The 21,992-nt window shown below is 41.6% G+C and overlaps 1 long non-coding RNA gene across 1 annotated transcript; it reads left to right on the forward strand.

The window, feature by feature from the left end:
- The first annotated feature begins 16,654 nt into the window (after positions 1 to 16,654).
- On the forward strand, positions 16,655 to 21,369 carry LOC119065917 (uncharacterized). Its single transcript, XR_005085670.2, has 3 exons — positions 16,655 to 16,714; positions 19,356 to 19,415; positions 21,289 to 21,369. It is a non-coding gene; the product is annotated as an uncharacterized LOC119065917 (long non-coding RNA).
- The last annotated feature ends 623 nt before the right edge of the window (positions 21,370 to 21,992 follow it).

The raw sequence follows: 21,992 nt of genomic DNA on the forward strand, positions 1-21,992 counted from the left end.
CATCTCTTGTTGATAATCTGTAATTGTGTATCAGTGCTATTATTAATATTCCTAGTTTTGGTTATCCCTCATTTACTCCTCTGAAACCAAGCTTACTGCAGCTTTTGGTCAAATGTAACAGTAAGAGAAATATGTCTAGATTGAAAGAAATGCTAACACTTTAATTCTAAATCTTTACAAAGGAGTACTCAAGTTTTGACTTGAAGCAAAGATAATGTTCCTACTCATTAAATAATTAATAATTATTATAACAAGGTAAACATATCAAAACCAGACTTGTGTCCTTTTCTTTTCTCTTTAATAGTTCCTCTCTCTGACTTACCTGTTATTGTCAATCACGTTTAGTGAAGCTCCAGCCAATTAAAGTCCACGAACTTCCTCATTCTATCTACTTATCTAATGAGTTGTCCAAGCTTGTTGTTAAAACTGTTTTCACGGCACCACTTGTATTTTATTCCTTCTTTCTATTTCCATTGCCACCATGCTGGAGGAGGCTCTCTTATTTCTTGTCCAGACTGCGTGTCTACACTGCCTGCTGACTGATCTCCCTTCCTCCACACCAGTCACTTCTTGCTCCACACTGTCTCCCTGCTGACAGAGTAGTTCTCCTATAATGTAGCTTTGCTTATGACATTCAGGTGATCAACAGCCTTCAGTTACTCCCATCTCCCCCCATAATGAATGTAAACATAGCCGTGGACCCTTTGCTGTGTTTTCCCTATTGATTCTGTTTCCTGCATCCTCTAGTCTAACCCAGTGGAGTCACACAACGTCCCCTTAACGTGAATTGTGTTGTCCTTTTCATACGGGCCGCCCTCTACCTGGGTCGCCTTCCCACGCACTCCTGCATCTCTGCCTGTCAAATTTCTGTACAGCCTACAGGCCCTGTTTCATGATTCCTACTCCCTCCAAAACAAAATCCAGAACTCTGCAGGCCAGCTCTGCCCCTTTCATAGCACTTATAGAAACCTTGTAATATATATATATATATATATATATATATATATATATGTATATGTATATATGTATATATTACACATACACATAAGCAGTATGAACCTCATTAGATGGTAGTTATTTTATGGCTACCACCCCTGGCATATAGCAATATTTAACACTCAATAGTGAGTTGATGCTATTGAATTGAATTGGGCTAGAAATAAGCCTTTAAAGCTTACTCTTCTAATATCTCTCAAAACTCTCAAATGCAAAAGTAAATGACTTTGTCAAGGATAATTATGTAAAAGTAAATAGATAATCAATCAGAAAGTAGCTGTTGATAAGGTGAGTGTGTAAAAGTTACTAATCAGAAATCAATAGCTATCTCCTATTAAAATAAAAACCATTTGGAATATGTAATGGAAGGAAAACATCACATATCATTTCAACCATACAAATATGATTAGATAAAATATCTAAGGAAAAATGTAATAAGTAATAGATTGATTATCATTAAAAATTCCAAATGATGCTTTAGGGTTATAAAATAAAAATTGGAAAAAAAAATCATGTTCTATTTCTAAATAAAAAGAATCAATAAAAATATCAATGATTTTCATAATTTAGGATTGTATTAATATTCCAATTAAACTATAAAAAAGACTTCTTTCTTCTTACTTTTTTCCCTTCTTAAAGAGTCAGACTAGTTGTTTCCAAAACTCAAATAAAAAAAAAGAAAATCATCTTGGAAAATTTTAAACAAGAAGAATGAGGACCAAAATATCTGTCAAATATGAAAACATATTATAATTTTATATATTTTAAACAATATGATACTGGTCCATATTAGGTAGATAAGTATTATCGAGATATTGGCCTAAATATATTTTGATGTTTAGTATGATAAAGTTGGTATTACATATCTAGTGAAGATATTAAAAAATTATTAAATGTATGGTGTTGGTATAGCATTAGAACAACTGGGAAGTTATCTGGGGAAACAATTAGTGGCATGCATACCTAACTTCTGATGCCAAAATAAATTAGAGAATGAATAAACATTGGAATATAATAGACTAATCCACAAACATGCTGGAAGAAAATATGAGGAAATCATTTATGATATTTGAGCATGGAAGGTGTATCTAAATATGAGATGAACTTCCAGCAAAGACTGATGAATTTTGACCACATTAAAAAAAGAAAAGCCTGTCTAGCCAACTCCCTCTCCAAAGAACACTAGACACAACATCAAAGGCCAAAATCCTAACAGACAATGGACTACGCATGCACACATGTCAGCAAGTACATCAAACCCCATTTCGAGATTACATTCTAGAGTCTATTACTGTGTGTCTCTGTGGGGCGGAGAGTGGGACATAAAGTGAGAGAAAGGCTTCCTTTCTCTGTGGGAGCGTATAGGCAAAACACATATCATTAAATATACACTTATTGATTACTCACGATGATTTATTTGTTGTACTAATCATTATTTCTTGATTTTTTGAATATAAACAGTGACTGAGGCATTGCTTTTCAAGGAAAGGATAGTTCAGCGGAAGAGAATGTGCCTCAGCAGCTGTCAGGAGCTCTGGGGCTCAAAGCCCATTTTACAACTTACCAGCTGAGTCATTTAGGACAAGTTACTGAACTTCTCTGAGTTTCAGAATCTGTGATGGTAAGATAGAAAAAAGTGTTTAAAATAATACTTCATAGGACTGTTACCAGGATTCAATGGAATAATGTGTTGAGTACATTGCCTGGTTCACAGAGAGTGTTAGGTACATGTTTATAAGGTTTATGAGTCACCAAATGTTTTAGCTTGACAAATGGAATTTGTAATAAATAGGTATTTTATCACATGGAATTGTAAAGGGGCCACTATTGGTAGATCTGGCTTGTCAGGACCAAGCTTCATTGTTCAGGTACAAAAAGTTTTCTCTGGTGAATGATATGTCATTACTAACTGCAGACTGGCTCTGTAACACTCTCCAGAGAAGAAGCATCTGGTGTCTAATTTAGGTGGAGATCCCACCTCAATTAACTCCACCAGTCAAAGATGAAATGATAATTTCATAATAGAACGAGACTGCACACCTTGTAAAAAGGTGCCATTCCCATCAGAGTTTCAGCAAAGCGTATCAAATAGAGCAAGTTGTTATTGTGGTTCTTCTTGCTGAAGTCTATAAAATATTGATTAGTTGCAGTTAAGATACCAATTCATAACTTTGTTTTACATCTTACATATATATCTATAGCATATATAATCTCATATGCACAGGATTGATAATCACTTTTTAAAAATTGGAAATTCTATCTTATTCGACCCTAGAGAGATAATGCCTGTATTCCTGGCTTTTTGCTGACTTGCATTGGCATCTGAGATGTGTAATTACAACTTTAAAGAAAACACTTAATTTGAAAAGACTTGCTTTGTAGCACAACCTTAACCTTAAGTCGTACATCTAATCCTATTAGATAAAATGTTTTCCGAGAGAAAATGGCCAATAGTGATTTAGCCCTGCTCTCAGTCACTGGGTTTGTTAAGTTTTAACTAGTTGTTCCCTTCCATGTTTGAGCCAGTTTTTTTCTTCTGATAAATTATAAATGATTGATGAATTCCAGGAAAGAAGAATATTTCTTAAGTCAAATTTCCTCTACTTCCAGGTTTGTTTACTGAGAAAAGAGCACAGGTAGTATTTAAGCCAAAATAATCATTTAATTTAATTTAGAGATCAATGGGCTTTCTTAGTGAAACAACAATTTCTCGGATTGCCTATCAACCACTTGTGTTCTGATCTGAGAACATAATGTCTACTGCTGACAGTCTTCATGTGCATGGACAAGTCACTCTACGAGCTCCTTGTCTGTTTTGTTCACTTATGCTCTCAAACTGTTTGCTGAATTCAAATTTGTTTTGGTAGAGTTACTTTAAGACTACTGAACCTGGGGGGAAAATGACATAGGCCTGAAGCAATAATAGAAACAGCTGCCAATTTTGAGCATCTTCTTAAGGATCAATGTCATGCTGTAGTTTAATTGCTGCTATTTTGTGTATTCTCTCATTTAATCCTCACAGCAAGCCCAGATGCGATTATCTGCATCTTATAAATGAACAGAGTCTTTGAGAGGTTATGGTGAAAAATGCAAGGTCACTGTATCCCAACAAGGCTTCGGATCCATGGGCCCAACGCCTGTACTCTTAACCATGCTTCTAAATATGGTCACGAAGCACTTCTTGATCTAAGGTCATATGCAGATACAAGATGTTACTATGAAAGTGATTCATGGAAAGAATCACTAGCAGAGGTTAAGGATTCTAAAACATGGTGTGTGTATGCATATATGTGTGACAGATTACAGGAACACGTGTTGGCATCTATCTGTCTGTCTGTCTATCTAATCTGCCTTTCTAACTCCTCTGGGTTCAAAACAAGGTGGCTGGATGATCTTTTACAGTCTTTCTCAAACCTGCATTTTAATTTTTTTATACTCTTTATATTTTCAGTCCAATCATAGATGGAAAGTTTTCCAATGTTGGTTGCATGATTCAAGTTCAATAGAACTTCAGTTCATCAAGTCACTCAGTACTTTAAAGAAAGATACATCCATTGGGAGGTGCCAGGAAGCTCCAATCAATGCTGACAATGATATGTCCATTTTTCTAATAAGTAAGCCATTTATAGACCTGAGCTAAATTTATAACCTGACCCCTCAGAATCAGATTTCCTCAGAATAGACAGAAAGAAAATGATTTGTTGGCCTGTTGAAAATCCGCCCAACCTAATAGTAAAAATGCCCCACTAAGGGAAACAATCTGTTAGTCTATTTGCTTTGTTTATAAAAATAGCACATGGAAAGTGAAAATAAAATTTTTTGTAAGTCTATGAACAATGTGCTTTTAGTTTCACTATGTAACTCAAAGATAGAAAAGCAACATGGGCCATGTAATATGGGGTTCTCATGGGGGGCAGGGCAGCCAGCCATGGGTTGGGTCTTGAACTTCTTAACTTTATAAAGCTTCATCAGATATATCAATTGGGCCATCGGGCCAAGGGGCAGGGGAGTTCAAAAAGTGCTTTGGTTGGGACTTAGAAAATTAAGCAAGCGAGTGCCCTGAAAAAGGATTGTCCCAATTGGAGTCATATCCAAAGACAAAAATGGCCAAAAGTCAGCCATGTTTAATATAGGCTGGAAATTAAGGAATATTAGGAGGCTGCCATGCATTGAGACAAATTGAAATGGAGAAGTTAGACGGAAGTGTTCGCAGTGCCAAATTAGTTTGTTACTGACTTCCTGGTTTGTATTTGTTTCTAGCTTCACAGAAATTACAATTTGAGACCCCTAACCCTTTGAGAGAATTTTCACCACTAATGTGATCTGCAGAATAATAACAGGAGCAAGTAAGTGTGGGGAAAAGGAAAGCAAAAAGGCATCAAGTTACATTTCTCTGTTTGACAAAAATTCTGGTGATTTTTGTCAAATAAATTACCTTGGGAGAAAAAGAATTATGTAGTATTCCCAAAGAAAGAGGGAGGGCGGAAAGAATAGACAATATTTTGAGACAACAAAATGACATCTCATCTTACTTAATGCCCACATTTGTTTGAACCTTCTGTCTTGAATGAGGCAAATGAAATATTTAAGAGACTTGCCTCTGCGTGTTAAATTCTAACTACTTGGGTTAGTTTACTATCTCACTGGGATTGCACTATAGTCCTTTCCATTCAAAGTTAAATCCACACAGAATAAGTTGTGTGTAAAAGTTAGCTTTACATGGACATTTTGAAGGACCTTTCTTCACCCGTGAAGGTGACATAGGTGAGCCTTCCTGTCCTGAAACAGGGCTGCTGTGTGTGCTTTACCTTGAGTGGCGGAGCAGTGACCTCCGCCTGGTGAGCCATGGGACGATTTGTAAAAAGCCAAATATTTACTGAATGTTTTGCAAGGGAGACCAGAGTGTCAACCACATTCTTGGTTGATAGCTATTGTGCCAGTAGGTTACTAAAAAATGGTCTTCCTGCAGGACTAACCAGGACATACTCATCCATAAAAAAACAAATTAAGTCAAAATTCAGGACACAGTGCTTCATCTTTTACAACCAACACAGAGGAAATACTATTTACCCAAGTCCAGGAAGCCAGTTGCTTAACTCTACACCCCTCTAGGTCAGAAAACTACACTATAGTCTCATATCAATACTTCCTGTGGATCTTACCTACTATAACTTATTAGGTGAATGTGCCCATTAGCACTTCATGGGTATTTAATATGCGTCACCTCATTATGGGATGGAAGGCTCCTTTCTCACATGCTCTCTTCACATCTTCCTAAAATGAACTGTCTGTAGCTCTGATACAGAATCTTTATAGAATTATCCTAGGAAAATTCCGGAAATAATGCTTAATAAAATATGCACACCACCCCCACCAAATTGGTTAAAGGGTGATTGCATACTGTCCCATGATGTTCCCCTGCAGGATATTCAGACAGAATGTTTACTGAGCATGTACTACTTGCTAGGTCCTCCTTATCCCGTACAATGAACAAGTTAGACAAAGTCCCTCCTGTCAAGAGGGTTACACTCTGGTGGAGGGAGAGGGGCAGTAAATAACATATATAATGTCAACTGGTGATAGAGGCCATGCACAAAAATAAAGATTAAGGGAATGAGAGAGACTCTTGCCAGGGGCTGGTTGAGCTACAGTGGTCTGGGAAGCATTCCACTATAAGGTGAAGTAAGATGACAGGTGACATAAGGTGACTTAACCAGTTTAGTGTGGCGGTTTGTTTCAGAGCTCATGGCTGGCTCACTACTGCCACCTGCAGTCCTCCTAGAGAATGGGCAGTTTGAAACCAACTTGTTAACATACTGGTACTTTTTTATTTGGGGCTATCAGAGAATGGACAGCTCGGATAAGAGACAGAGAGGGAAAAAACAGAGGAGTCCCCTGAAAGCTAGCCCCCAAATACCATGAAGTACATCTGTACACTACTTTCTTGTCTGGTGCCCTGAGACGGAGCCCTGATGATGTCATCCTCCTCATCAAAACACCCAAGGACTCCCTATCTGCTATCCAATTAAATACGCACTTCTCAGCCTTGCATTTCAGGTCCTCCTCCTGTCCAAAAAATACATGTGCTATAACTTACTATTCATATATTCTAAATGAGGTACCACAATCCCAGAAGATGTTAAGATATTATTATAATCATGTAAAACGAAATAAAATAAATTTTATGGAAGCCCCTGAAGACAAGGGTTTTTATCTGCTATTATCTACAGCACTTAAAACAGTGCACTCAGTAAACATTTATTGAGGGAATGAAGTATATTTTAGTAAACCATTACTAAATACTTAATATTACTAAAACTAAAATATGAAAATGCAACTTGAGGCCAAGTACATGGCCATCAAGAACCCACAAGATCAGTTGAGAAGAGAAAAGACAACACACACCAAGCTCAAAAGCATCTGTCTCAGAGGAGAAGCTGTCCTCAGGTGTGACACGGTCGCCAGAAGCCTCAGGGCCCCTCAGTTGTGGAACTGGGGCCGAGCAGCGTCCCGTGGACAAACCATGGTGATTCTTCCATGATCCACTTGAGTGGCAGCAGGACTGGAGGGAGACATTCTGTGTGACTTTTTGACTGACGGGGACTTCACATGTATTTAATGTTTGGAAAACAAAAGCAAAAACATGTAATACTTTAAAACAAACCCAAGTTTAAATGTTGTCCATAAAATAGGCTGGACAAGTCCCAGAATGCCACAGCAGCAGAAGGAACTTCCAGAGGCTACTGGGCACGGCTTCTGACCCACTCACTACATGAAGGATGAGGAGGGAAGGCTGTACCCAGGCCCCTGAGCTACTCCCATTGCCCAGAACAAGTGGGCCCTCACCAAACCACATGACCTTAACAATGTTAAATAAAATCCTGGCAGGAAGGAAATGAAGGGATTGATATAATATTGCATTTTGGAGCTGTGTCAGGCATCTGTCCTAACCTAAGGAAAATGTCCAGAGCACACAGGATCACATAAAGAAAGGCAGGCAACCTTCACCTGCCCCTTTCCTTAGCTTTGTCCTGGTCCTATGCCTTAGCCCAGCTCACTTACCTATGTCCCATGCCAGCACCAATGAGAGGGGTCATGGTCTACATTTGGGAAGTTCTTGCAGGGTTTCGTGTTGCAGGATCTTGGGCCCCTCCCTGCACACTCCCGACTGCAGCTTGGAATTGAACTTCAGATGCCAGACTTCTGTCTGCTGTAAGGACACCTGCCACTGACTCCCAGCTCGGCCCCGGCATCCTGCCCTAACCGGGCTGTGCAGTGGTACCTTCTTCCTCTTTCCGGCTCCCTCAAGAACAGGACCCGAGAAACTCACACTAGTCAGGGATGGAGGACTGATCCGCCTAAGGTGGTACTTCTACCAAGATTGAAATTTAAACTTGATATAAAACTAGAAACCAAGGAGATGCACTTCTACAGATAAAATTGAAGGAAACAGCTACTGGGAGAGAATTACAGGACCAAATAACACAAATTAGGTGACTAAGAGTATTTGTATGAAGCAATTTCATGATGTAAGGACAATATTCTAAGTACTTAGACTTTCCTTCTGCAGGACTGTTTCTTAAGAAGATCCCTTAGATTTTCATTTTGTTTAAAATGCAGATTCCTTGGCCCCTTTCCAGGCTTACCGAATCAGAGATATCTGATATCAGAGATATCAGAGATATCCACCTGGGGTGTGGACCCCAGGAGCCTGCATTTTATTAACAAGCTTCCCTAGGGGATGACTTCACCATGTGAGGGAAGAGACCCACCACCCTACGCTGCACTGCAAAGGAGTCACACCTGCTTTTTACATGAGGAATCTGATTTCTAGTCAGCAAGTTCAAAGCTCACCTAATTCCTCTGCTATATTTTATACTGAAGGCATACTGAAATTATTTATTGTTACAGACAAAATTTCTAAAAGACCAAACTATATCCATTTCTCCTATTTAAGCTAAAATTAAATTTTAGGTAATCATTTTACTGGCACGTGTTGCTTTAAGAGGATTTCTTCAATGCTGCCACAAGAATGGCATGCAGACTGTCACTAAACCCAACACCAAACACACTGCAGAAGTCCTTGCACACAGGGGGTGCACAGGAAACTGTTTGGAAACATTCCAGCATTTTATGGAAACAGACTAGAAAGGGCTAGTCTATTTAGGAAAGGGTCGAATTATGAGGAAGACACAGGGAGGAAAGGGTCAAAGATAATAACTTTTGAGGAATAGGAGAGTTGGCTAGTAACATGTGTAGGAACATAAGAAGGAGGAACTGGTTTAGTGGAGAGAGAAAATGAGTCCAGTGTCCAATATTTGGCACGTGGAGAACCCTCTAAAGTGGTGGCATTGGAATGCTGAAGACAGGGATTTGGGAATGAGATACAATCCTGAGTCAGTGGGGGACCATGAGAGTTTCCAAGAAGAAAATAGGACGTGAAAATAAAAGGGCCTGAGGACAGAACTTGGACCTGAATTTAAAGCTAACAGAACAGGCAGAGGCTGAAGGAATGGCTCTGCCCCTGCCTCATGCCCCAGTCCTACAGACGTGCCAATGCCTGGCAGGTCTCCTCCATGAAACCCTGTGGGCTTGAGTCCATCAGCGTATCTATCTGGGCCTTGGAGTGCTTTCAAATGGAAGAATGATAACAATATTCAGTGGAGAGTACCTCTGGGTTGGGTCATGTGTCTCATGATACAGAATGAGCAGTGGAAGAGTCATTTTACTTATTTCATGTCCCGTGGACCCAGAAGCAGGGGAGCTGTCTGGTAAATACGTTTTGTCCATTAGTGTATTCTGTGAAGTTAATCTAGTTGTGCTGAATTTCCCGAGGAGCTTGGAGGAACCTGTTGGATGGCACAGTAAATGGGGTTAATATAGCGTACATCATTATCGAGAGCTATAATCACATAGCACTTACTAGAGCTAGTGACCAGAATATAAACTATTTAGAAATATGTTTTAGTTTGGGCCCTAATTTGGGAGCCAGGCCCTCTCTAATACGCAATGTAACAGAGACACCTGCTGGTGAAGTTATTTCACTGTTAGGTAACAGGAACATGAACATGGATACGTACATACCTATCCACCCAAACTGCCTCGTAGATTCATGTTGGTAGTGTATCCTCCAGACCATTCCTTTTGTATGTGTATAATTGATTGTCTGAACATTAGATTCCTCTGCTTTTGTGCTGATGGGACAGCAACGTCGGAATGAATCATCTGCCAGCGTCAAACACCAGCATTCAAAGTGCGTTGGGCCAGTATCCTGAACTCAGACTTTGGATGTGTGGCATGCCTGGGAGAGACTTGAGCCTGGTGGAGCTGAGGATTCTGGGTGCCTTTGGGTGTACTTCCTACTGAGCCTTCGGATGTTACATTAACAAGCCAAAGATGATCCCGTGTATTGGTTCCAGGGCTGTTGATTTCTTCACAACAGGGTGGGACCCATAAACTCAAAAGCCTGTGGGCAAAGCCAAATGTTTATCTTTAAAATGTACTCAACTGTTTTAAACACAGCCCAACTAAGCGGACTTTTACTATTGAGAACTGGCCTGCTTTGTATACCCTGAGAAACTGCATCCAACACCTGCTGGCCATAGGTGAGATAAACATGGTAGCTCTTAAAGATCCCAGTGTGCTGCTGGCCTTGTGAGCTCCCTGATGCAGAGTCCCCAGGGGTAGCTGAGCTGTCTCACCTAGACGTGTAAGTCCCCTCTCTGGTCCTCATCCCTCAGGGTGTTCCCTTGCCCTCCGATTCTTCTGGGTGGTGGCCCCTGTCCTGCTGTAGCCCATGCTGCCTGGGACTCCCCTCTCCTGCTCCTGCATGCAAACTGGTCAAAATGTTGCCCAGATAAAGTGTGCTGTGTGCTCCCCACGGTTGTAACTTTTCCCTTGATCATCTTCAGAATCCCTCGAACCCATTCACTGAGCAAAACAGGCCTGGCCTCAGCAAGGAGAAAGAAATGAACTTCATGAACTGAGGTAAAGCAAGTTGCTAATGTGGTCAGGGCCTCACACATCCTCTGTGTCCCCCCTTTCATGGCTCTTGTCTCCCTCCAGAGAGCTGCGTTGTTTCCCAGCTAGTAGTAGCAAAGAGAGTTCGGTGGTACTGGTACCCCTGGTTATTCCTCCCCAAAGCATCCTGGAGGCCTGGCCACAAAAAGGATGGCGCGCACATGTGTAGGCACTTTAAATATGGCATGCCCAACTCAGGGAGCAGTCGTCCAGCTGTTGGCAAAATGACCGGACCTTGGTGTGGCTCTGCGTTGGGTCCAGGGCCCCTTACATTCTTGGCAAGGCCCGTGGAGTGCAGGGCTGGTGGGGCAACTTGGAGAGGGGGTTGGCCCTGTGTTAGGCCACAGGAAAGACACCCACGGAAGGAGCCTAACACCCAGGGACTCTGTATTTGAAGGTTATGAAAGATTCATACACTTTCTAAGTGATTCCTTCTTCCTCTGTATGAATGAATTTAAAAAGATAGCACCTCCCCTCCCACGGTAGTAGTTAAGGATCAGACAGGCTACTGGTGGCTCCCCTGCCCCACTTTCTAGCTTCAGTATTTGCCTCTCTGTCTCCTTGTGCCTTGGTCTCCTTGTCTGTAAGATGGAAACAATACCAGTCCCCACCCAGTAGGTTTGTAGGTTTGTTGCGGAGATTAAATGAGATCGTAGTGAATTTGTTTCTGCCGCGGCAGCATAACTTGAGAACCGAGAGTGTGGACATTGGCAGGGACCGCCTGGGTTTCAAGTCCCACTTTGAACTTCTAGCTGAGAGACCCTGGGAAAGGGCCCGACTTCTCCGTGTGTTTCCTCAACTGTATGATCTCGCTGGGTTGTTTTTGCTTAATGTAAAAAATCTACGTAAATGTACATTTAATCTATAATGTAATGTAGATTACATTTAATCTACATAAATGTAAAAAATCTAAAGTATAAGAGCTTATTTTCATTTTAAAATAAAGTTCTTAAAATAGTTTCTCATAAATGAAGTTTCCTCACGGATCTGGCTGAAGAAAGAATGCTGGCCTTGATACAGTTCTCTAGCTCCTCGGAAGAGAAGTCGGTGGAGAAGGAGGGGGTGCTCCCATATCTCTTTTGTGTTGGTATTTTCCTTTTCAAACTCAGAATTTGCAAGGGAATGGGGATTACAGGAGGATCTTTAAATCTTCGGCGCAAACTCCCAGAACAAAGAAACGAGCTGAGCCAGTAACCCTCCGCGCCTGTTTTGCGGAGATGGCTGTCGCAATCACAAGAGCGCAGGCGGCAGGCTTTGGGGCCTGGAGACCCAGGCCTGGGGCGCGGGTGGGGCCTGGCCAGTCGATGAAGCGCAGGGCGCAGTCAATCGCAGAGCCTCCGAGCGAGCGCACCGCCAGTCCGGCTCTCCGGTGTCCTCCTGCAGCCGAGAACTGGGTCTGGCCGCTGCGCCTGCTGCGGGCGACTGTCCGCGCGGCCGCCTGGAGCGCAGGGCCGCGGACCTTGGGCACGTGGGCGGAGGCCGGCGCGCGGCAGAGCAGCCGGGGTTGGGGAGCTGCGCCGTTTGCATCGCCAGCGCCTCCGCCTTCTGGGGAGACACGGCGGCCGCAGGTAACCCGGCTACAATCTGCGCCCCCACTCACCTCTACTAAGCTCCCCTCGGCCCTGCATTTTCGGAAGGAAAGCTTGGAACGGAGGCGCAAGGAGTTAGCTGCAGCCCCGGAGGGAGGAGACACCTCGTGTGGCGCTGGAGTCTGAGCCCTGGCACTTGAAACTCTATTTAGAGCCCCGCTGCTGGGCTTTTCTTTGCCAGGAGTTCCAGCCTTGCAGCGCCCTTTTTCCTCTCCCATCACAGTCACAGCCGGGTGCCAGCCCCCTGCCCAACCTGTCCCTGGAAAAGTGCCTGCCTTCCTCTTTCCCCACCATCTCTCCTCCCCTTGGAAATCTTCCTGGTCTGCAAAACCCTTCCACAGACGTTGGCGGCGCAGCGGACTTCTTACGGCCCAGCCTCCTCGTTTGGTGGCAGCTGTGGGTTCGAGGGGAGCAGCCGGGACTGTTAAAACTGACCTTCACACCTTAAAAGGTTCAGGGCTCTCTTGTGCCTTTGGACCCCTAAAATTTGTTAATTTTTTATCTTAAAATTGAATTTAAAATTAAAATCCGAAGTGAAACTTTATCCTCCCTCCCCCCACCCCCCGTTTTTGTCATCTTGATAAGAAATCAAGTGAAGGAAAGAGGATGGGGAATGAGAACCTCATTATTCGAACCCTGGCTATAGTTGTGCTAGTAACCTATGGGGGTGGGGGGGGTACTGCTCTATTTGTTTACAGGGAAGTCATCTGGTGAAGTGCCATGCACAGAGAGCTCCTTGGAAGGGATGGAAACATTTCTTTGGATTGAAGTGTGTTTTGACACCTGGGCATGCAGTATCTTCCGTTTCACTTGATTTAAAGAATATCGTCTCTGTCATGAAACACTAAACCATTGTCTCACTGTCATTATGCCCCAAAGTTCTAATATTTATGTCTATTCCTTTTTGTTTACGGGCTGCATGTTCTTTTAGAGTCTCTCTCCTGCATGACAGTCACCAGGGGCGATGACATTATAAACAGGCCATTGAAGAAGAGCCTGCTCTGGGATTCAAGAAACACGGCTAACCTCTGAAGGCCTGTGTTCTGTGTTGGGTTCTGGGCCTAGCTCTGCTGCTAATTGGCTATGTGACCTTGGTGTTCAGTTTTCTGCATCTTTTGGAACCTTGTTCTCATTTCAGGGAAGCTGGGGCAAATAACCTTTACCCATCTGGCCAATGACTACTAAATTCAAGGGTTAGTACTGGCCCTCCTCTTCCTTGACCTATCAGTGGTATTGACCAAATTGATGACTGCCTCCTTAAAATGCTTTTCTCTTGAAGTCTTGGGAGTTTTACTTCTCTCGAATGTGTGAAATCCACGTTGGGGTACCGGCTGCCTTCCTGGTATCTTCTTAGAAGAAGCATGTTTAAAGCTGAACGCCCTAATCTGCTCTGCCCATCTTATCTACCTCAATAAATGACAACCCTGTCTTTCCCTGCTCTGGCTAAAACCCCTGCTGGCAAATTTGTCTTTCATCATCACTCTAGTCTAAATCACCACCTCCCTAATTGGACGATAACCATAGCCTCCTACCTAGTTTCTCTGGTTTTTCCCTTGCCTTTTTGCAGTTTATTCTCCACAAGTAATCGAGCAAGTCAATCATGTCTCTAATTAGGTGATAACTGTCCGATGGTTTATCTCATTCAGAAAGAAATCCAAAGTCTAAAAGTGGCCTCAGTCTCAGCTTCCTTTCTGACCTCATCCCTTCCCCGTTCCCCCCTGGCTCACTAACATTGCTGGGACGTGGACCTCCCAGCTCTGATCCCAGTATGTCAATCATGTTCCTGTCTTGGGTGCTTAATAATCTTTCCATCTAGAACACTCTTCCTGCAGACAGCTCAGGGCTGTCTTCTTCGAGTCCTTCAGTTCTCTGCTCACTCAAATGTTATCTTGTCAAAGACACCTACTCTTGACCACTCCACAACCAATAGCTACAATTCTACCCGACCCTTCTTGGGATTTCCTAACCCCTTAGTTGCTTTATCGTTCTTTACTACACTTGTCAGATAACAGATACTTTGGGGTACTTTTTCCCTCCCCCCACCACCAGAATGTAAACTCCAAAGAGTTTGGAGGGCACAGATTTGGACAGTTTTGGTCACTGCTGTGTCTAGTGCTTGGCATGTGTCTTTGCCCCATTGGGCTGCTGTAATGAAATAAGACTTGATTATGAGACTGGAAGAGCAAAGAAGGTTTTACACCTGATGAATTGGAAATTTATTTCTTTTTACAAAGAGACTCTTGCCATCTGAAGGAAATAATTTCTAGAGAGCACTGGCAGTGGGGAAATATGCTACCATGGCTACAAATAGTTTTCTGTTACCATGTAATAATTTGCTTTTTCTTTAGTCAGCATGAGAAAGTCTGTGGATTATTACCCAATGTGGCAGTGCTTGAATATACAGTACGGTGAGCAAAAACTCACTAAGCTAGAAAGGGTTCCCAGGAACATGCCCCCCAAATGCACCAATATATACACAACTTCCAATTTTAGATAATGTATAGACAATAAGCCCTGGCCAGGTAGGTCAGTTGGTTAGAGCATCGTCACCATACACCAAGGTTGCGGGTTCCATCTCCAATGAAGGCACATACAAAAAGCCACCAATGAATGCAAAATAAGTGCGACAACACATTGATGTCTCTCTCCCCCTTCCTTGCTCTCTGAAGTCGATACATTTTAAATAGAAAAAAAGAAGATTTTACTCAGACTTTTTAAAATTTTGATTATTGTTGATCACGCGTTGTGATATAATTCTAGTTCCTCAGCTAATATATGGAGAGAAGCTGGATTTTTGGTTTTTGATTATCTCTCGAAGGTAACTATGTGCCTGCTAACTGCTGCAAAAGGAAAATCGCCTGTAAGTTAATTATTGTGATCATTTTAATGACTATGTATGTAAGCATACCTTAAGGGAAAATTATATAAGACAATGTTTGCATAATGACATATTGTAAAACTTTAAAATGTTAGGTCTTATTATTAGAGAAAATATGTTTTATTTACCATCATTTAAGTTAGGTAAAATTAGAACTACAGCTAACTGTGGCAGAGCTTTGCTCACAAAGATGAATAATGTAGCCTTATTTATAACATTCACAAAAAAACTAAAGGCTTAAATGGCCAACCATACAGAAATGGTTAAATAAATGACGAGTGGTCCAGGCAATGAAATCTTACATAGCCACTGAAATTATAGTTATGAAAGGCTTTATTAACATGAAAAATTGCTTATGCTGTCATCTCTAATACATGATAAATGTCTTAGTCCTAACTTTGACATATTTCTGTTAGTCCTACTGAATTAAACTTTTTTTTTGTTTTAATATGTAAGGCTAAGAAATTGGCTTGGAGCATGGAGTAGCTCAGCAAAAATTCCATTTAGACAATAGAACCATTCAAATTCTTTAGCTCGTTAGACAATACACACAGGTCTTGGTGAAGCTAATGTCACCAACTTTGTGACATTAAGTACATGTCAGCAGCTGCTTTCACTTGGTAGAATTAGTTTGAAAGTGAACCCCTAGTAACATAACTAATTATCTAGTTTTTGCTTTAAACTACAGTTTGGCCAAAAAGGAGACACTTATAGTAACACCCATGGTCCCTCTTACTCCACTCTCCCCCTTTGGTTACCTGCCCCTGTGTCTATAATCAACCAAATGTGAAATCATTAGCTTCACTTGAGAACTAGTGGAAGATGTTCTCAGGACATGTATAATGTTGGGAAGATTTGTTTTTAATAAAACTTTTGAAAAAAAACAAAAAAAACCTTTTGAGTTAAAACCACTATGGATCACAAAGGAGAAGTGACTAATTTGTTTAGCTGTCATCCTTACATCATCTCTTTGGTAATAATGGAAGTTAAGTTTATTTTGAACGTAACATTAGATTTTTCCATTGACTGGTTATATTCTCAAATTCCTTAGGGATTAGTTCTTTTTTAGACAACATAACTATTACAGTTACTTAAAATTTAATGCAGCCTTGCAAGTAATTAAATACTCACTAGTGGATAACGCGTATTCTTATAATTTAGGACTTAGGCTATGTTCCTGATTTTATACAGACTGCCATGACTCCCTACGTAAAGAACATTCACAAATAAGGTAATTTGAAAAATGTTTGCCACTAAATCATCTTCATTTCCTATATCTAACGGCACGTCAAATTGTAAGAGAGAATATGTGTTTACCTATATTATTATATAATATAGGTAAATATATATAGGTTACTAAAAGTAAATAATTAACTCACTGAACATTCAAAAGCCTTTATTAGCCACCTTGATGTGGTCCTCAGGAAAGAAGGTAGTTGCTATTGGGTGAAAGAATATTTAGAAATATAGCCAGCATTGATCCACTGGCATATTTGGGTTGATTTCCAGTCAGAGAGTTATAATTATACTGGGCCACTCCTCTCCCCTGGGGCTCTCCTGGGGTCAGATTGCAACTGGTGGCTAGGGGACCCCTGCAAGCTGCTTGCCGAACTTGAACCACATCCGAGTTTCCGGCCTCATTATCTGGTGCTGTGGTTTGTGGGACGAACACAGGAAGTCTTTTGCAGCTGGGTCCTGAGGTAACCTCAAGTGGCATTCCTGGAGATCTCTTAAGCACTGAAACTGCATTTCTGCTTAAGAAGGATAAATCCCTTACAGTATGCTGTTGTTTAAGATCTTGAAGACGAAAAGCTTTAGGAGGAAGAGCTTTGGGTAATTACTAGTCTGATGTACCCATGGTTTTATTGTTAATGCATCTCGGAATACACATTAGGAAGGTCTGTTTTGTAAGATATCATTATTTTCCACTAGAGGAAGCTATATCTCCTTTTAAAAAAGTCAGTAATCTTGAAAAAGAGGAAAGCAAGATGTCAGACTTGCCAAAACTTCTTATGAACCTTAAGTATTGGTAATAAATCTGTTATTTGTATATTACATTTTATTTTGAAATCAGAAGATGTCAACACCCTTCTTCCTGGGTGAGAGGGTGGAAATAGAAACAAGTTTGAGGGTGGGAGTTTCTCTCAGTAGAAGGATTGGTGATGCCATCATCTGGAAGGACTTCTGAAGGTGAGGGGTGGGCATGGATGTAAAGGACAGTAGGGCTGAGCTTTAGGGAAAGGGGAGGGCTGGTGGAGGCAAAGAAGGAGGTGTAACATGTGAGGGGAAGGAAGGGGTGGACTGTGGAAGGGGGGCGTTCTTTAAGAAAGTGTTGGTGGGGTGGATAGAGGTGGGAAAGAGGAGAATAGTTTGAAGGAAATGAAAACGGAGAAAAAATGTTGCCTTTAGTTAGAAAGAGGATTCGTGGGTATAAATTTCTGGCCATTTATAATTAATAATCATTCTTTGGCCAGTTAGTAGGAGTGGTTTGGCAGAGCACTCAGGGCCTTTTTCAGATTTTGTCTGATGGCCATTAACCACCCACACGAGTCCATACAGGGACATAGAGTCGAACAGGTCAAATACAGCAGACTGGAAGTGGGACGAGCAGGATTTTCACCCTGCCTGTGCCCCCAACAAACTGCATAACCCTGGACAAGTCACGTAGCTTCTCTGCATCTAAGTTTCTTTGTCTGTAAATGAGATGGTTGGATTTGGTCAAAGTTAATTAATGTGGTGTTCAACAGTGGGCTTCAGGGAATCTGACATGCCCCTGAAATTATAAGAAAAAAAATGTTTTCACTTAAGGAGGAAATCCATAGCTTTTATTGGATTTCATAAAGGATAATGAATCTTGAAAAAATAAGAACTCCTGGATTAGGTGATCACTAAAGGCCTAGAGATTTTAAATCTCTAGTTTAAATCAATCTGTCCCAGTCTCCTGGCCTGTCTCGGCAAATCACTTTCAGAGATCAAATTACAGGTTAGACTTTTTAAAGTGTAATTGCTTGGATCAGTCCTCTCTAGAGGATCATTTAGAAAAATCAGGAGAATTTTTAAAATTAGAAATAGTCTTTTTTAACAATAGATCACAGATATTTTTATTAGGACCCAGTGGCGACATCTTGTTTCACATCAGTTACCAGCTCTGCATCTGATGAGCCAGTGAAAACACCGGAAGTGGCTTCGTCCAGTTAAATATTCTGCAGGGTGCCATCACCTTTGGGGCTTTGCCTCTAAAAGGAAAACAAAACAAAACAAAACAAAAAAACAAAGGGTAGAGGAGCCAGTTCAGTGAATGAAAGCCCATGATGGAGCATCAGAGTGATCGCCACGGTGTCTCTCTCCTGGCTGGCATGCATGTGATCAGCAGTGCTGGGGGCTCCAACCCTGTCATGTGTGCTGCCGCCCTTGACAAGATGACCAGGAAGGCCGGCATCGATTTGAACATAGCAGTGGTCACTGGAGATGACATCATGGGAGAGGTTGTTGGCTTTGAGTGATATGCTCCTAAGCAAAAAGCTATTGTATCTTGTGATGAACAAGTAGGATCGTTTAATTTGATCTAATTATTGGATTTTGGTATAACTCTTTGGGCTAAGCTCTAGAAATCTCTTTCTAATCTGTGTTATTTTAATCTAGAAAATATGATATGTCATTTGCTTAGATTGGTTATCCATTTATGTTTATAAACCACTTATGTGTGTGGTATGAAGGTTTTATTGATTCACCGAAGACAGTGTTTAAAATAACTTTAGACCCTTCTCTGGACATGGAAGTCTGAATTGAAATTGTGCTTCTTACAAAAACATTAATTTAATTAGTACAAGTCATTACTTACCTTTCTAATCTTAACATCATTTGGGTTCCAGCTGATGGATCTTGCTGTAGGTGATACCATCTGTGTCACAACAGGAAGGGGAATGGAATGAGTAAGTTTTTTTATTAACGCTTCAACTTGACAAGCTAGATGTTTCAGGCGAGCACCAGGTGTTTCAGTGGCACTGATTCCTTCCTACCAACTGAGCTCGGCTCCCTGTGAGATGCAAAGGGTGTCACATCGCTCTTGTGAAAGGCAGACTGTGTTTGCAGGTCCCTAGATACTTGTGTTAGCTGTCAGGAGCACACAAAATATCAGTTGACTTAATTGTTTGCGTGTGAACAGAACATGTCTGCTAATTAGCTTTATTTTACGAGGGCTGTGGACTCGCTCATTCAGGCTGTGGAAGGTCCTTCTGTCCGTGCAGGTTGGGTTTGTGACACGTGAGAACTGCTGTGGAGGTAACCGGGCAGAGCTGCCCCATTTCTGTGTCCACAGTACCTTTTAATTCATCTGTATCCTTCTAACTGCGCTGCCTGAATTTGCTGCCATAACCGCCCACTGATTTATTTTCATTGTGACCTTATCTCAGCGTGCGGCAGACTTCTGCTTTACGCATCCCAGCGTGATGACAGATACACAGAGTCTCATCCAAGAGAATGAGACTGGAGACTTGTTTGTCCCTTATAGAAAGGGAAACCGCTCTGGAGACATTTTAATTTGTTTGTAGAAAACGAATCATGGAAACAGTGATACCGTGAAACAGGTCCCTGCCTTAGGAATATCGGAGTTTGGCTTTTAATAGCCAAAATCTTGCCTACTCCAATTGTAATAGTAACTGAACACAACGTTAAATATATATTTGTCATAGCATCACATGTTTTCATGTGTATACATATATCATATAGTATAGGTATGGCTTTTAATACATATAAAACACCAAATCCCTTTTGGCAGAGTGGTCCTGGCTTTACCCTTTGGTGGTGAAGCTGCTTCTGGTTTTGGTGCCAGTTTGTGCTGTGGACAGACTTCGGGGAACGAAAAGTGTCCTCAGCAGCTTTGGGGCCTCTGTAAGGTGATCACATGTTCCTTTCATGAATGACCACGTCTCAACGGCTTCAGCTGGTGCCATGGTGATTTACACAGCTTTCAACTCTAGCCTGAGCCCCTTTTTCGAGGGGAGGGGCTTGTAGAGACCACCCCATACCCATGCTGCCTCTAGTGCATTGGTGTTTAACCTGGGAAAAAGTGCCTGCATCGGGAGTCCCCGAACACGTAGATTCATGATCATGGACAGAAAAACAGAACAAAACTCATGTCTTTTGGGGAAATGTACTGGTAACTTTTATTCTTAACTTTGACTGGATAGGAAGCGTGATTCTTTCCCAGAGACAAACTGCTATAGGACCTTTCAAATTCCTCATACCACTCTGTAAGCACAAGAGCAGATTATGATGTATTTACAGCTGTCCTGTGGGATCCATACCACCAGTGTCCTACTTTAAAGATGGAGCATCTCAGAGCAGCACGGAGGAGCCAGGGGCTTCGCCAGGCTCCAGAGCCAACGCGCTTCTCCACGAGGCTCCACTCAGCCTTTCTCACTTCGTTAGGTTCCTTGTCTACAGCCTGGAGGTTGTATGTAATACCTGCCATACGTGGCTGCGTGGAAAACTAAACGAAACACTGCATGAAAAGTGCTGGAAACAGAATATCATTTTCAGTACATGTTAATTCCTTTATGCCAGTAATGAAGTATATGGGATTCTACTGATCTACTAGATGTTTTTTATTGTTTTAGCATATAAAACAGGGTGGGGCAAAAGTAGGCTTACTGTTGTGAGCATGCAAAATGCAGTTTATTCTTATATTATTATTATTATTAACTATTTTTCCATATGAACAACTGTAAATCTAGTTTTGTATAAGGATAAAAAGTAAGCTGTCTATGAATAAAGGTTTAAAATATTTTTGTGAAATATTTGTAGAAGGAGGCTCTGCAGAGATCAGCTATCACAGACCTAGAGAGTGGGAAGAAGTTTCCAGACACCATGAGAGGCATGAACGTGTACCTTGGGTAAGGTCTTTTCTCTTACGTTTTCTTTTAATTGACTCTTACGTTCTTTATCCCTCCCAGTCTCCCTCCCTTCCATCCTTCTCAGTGCAGATGGACACAGGTGGCTTCAAAGTGTTGATCATTTAAAAAGCCTTTCTCCCAGGGTGCCAGGTAGCAGCAGAAACTCTTAGGACCATCAACAGGACTTTCTCAAGGACCACCAGAGTCTGTAGCTCTGAGACCACAGAAGAGGCCTGGGGTGAAGGAGGCAGACATTCTCTGACAGCTGAGGCTGCCCCAGTGGTGTCCCATCTAAACCAACAGCAGGATGGAAAGAGGAATTTAACTGTAAACCTTGGGAGTTAAAAGCTTTGGTTGTAAGAGGTCGGAAGGATGGGGCTTTGTGTACTTGGTGCTTCTGTTGCTTTTAAGTCATTTACTTAAAGAAGTTCATGGCTGCTCATATCCCCAGCCCATTTGGTAGAAGCAAATGCAAACCCAGGTGTTCCCCTAAAAGAGGCTGCTGCACAAATAAAGCCTCACCAAACTTAATAGGAGTTCACAACCTGAAATTTCAAAGCATATGTAAATGTCCACAGAATTCATACCCGGAGTGATTCGATGCAGAATGGAGTA

The sequence above is a fragment of the Artibeus jamaicensis genome, unplaced genomic scaffold, assembly GCF_021234435.1.
Source record: "Artibeus jamaicensis isolate MK-2021 breed Jamaican fruit bat unplaced genomic scaffold, CSHL_Jam_final scaffold_537, whole genome shotgun sequence".
NCBI lineage: Eukaryota > Metazoa > Chordata > Mammalia > Chiroptera > Phyllostomidae > Artibeus > Artibeus jamaicensis.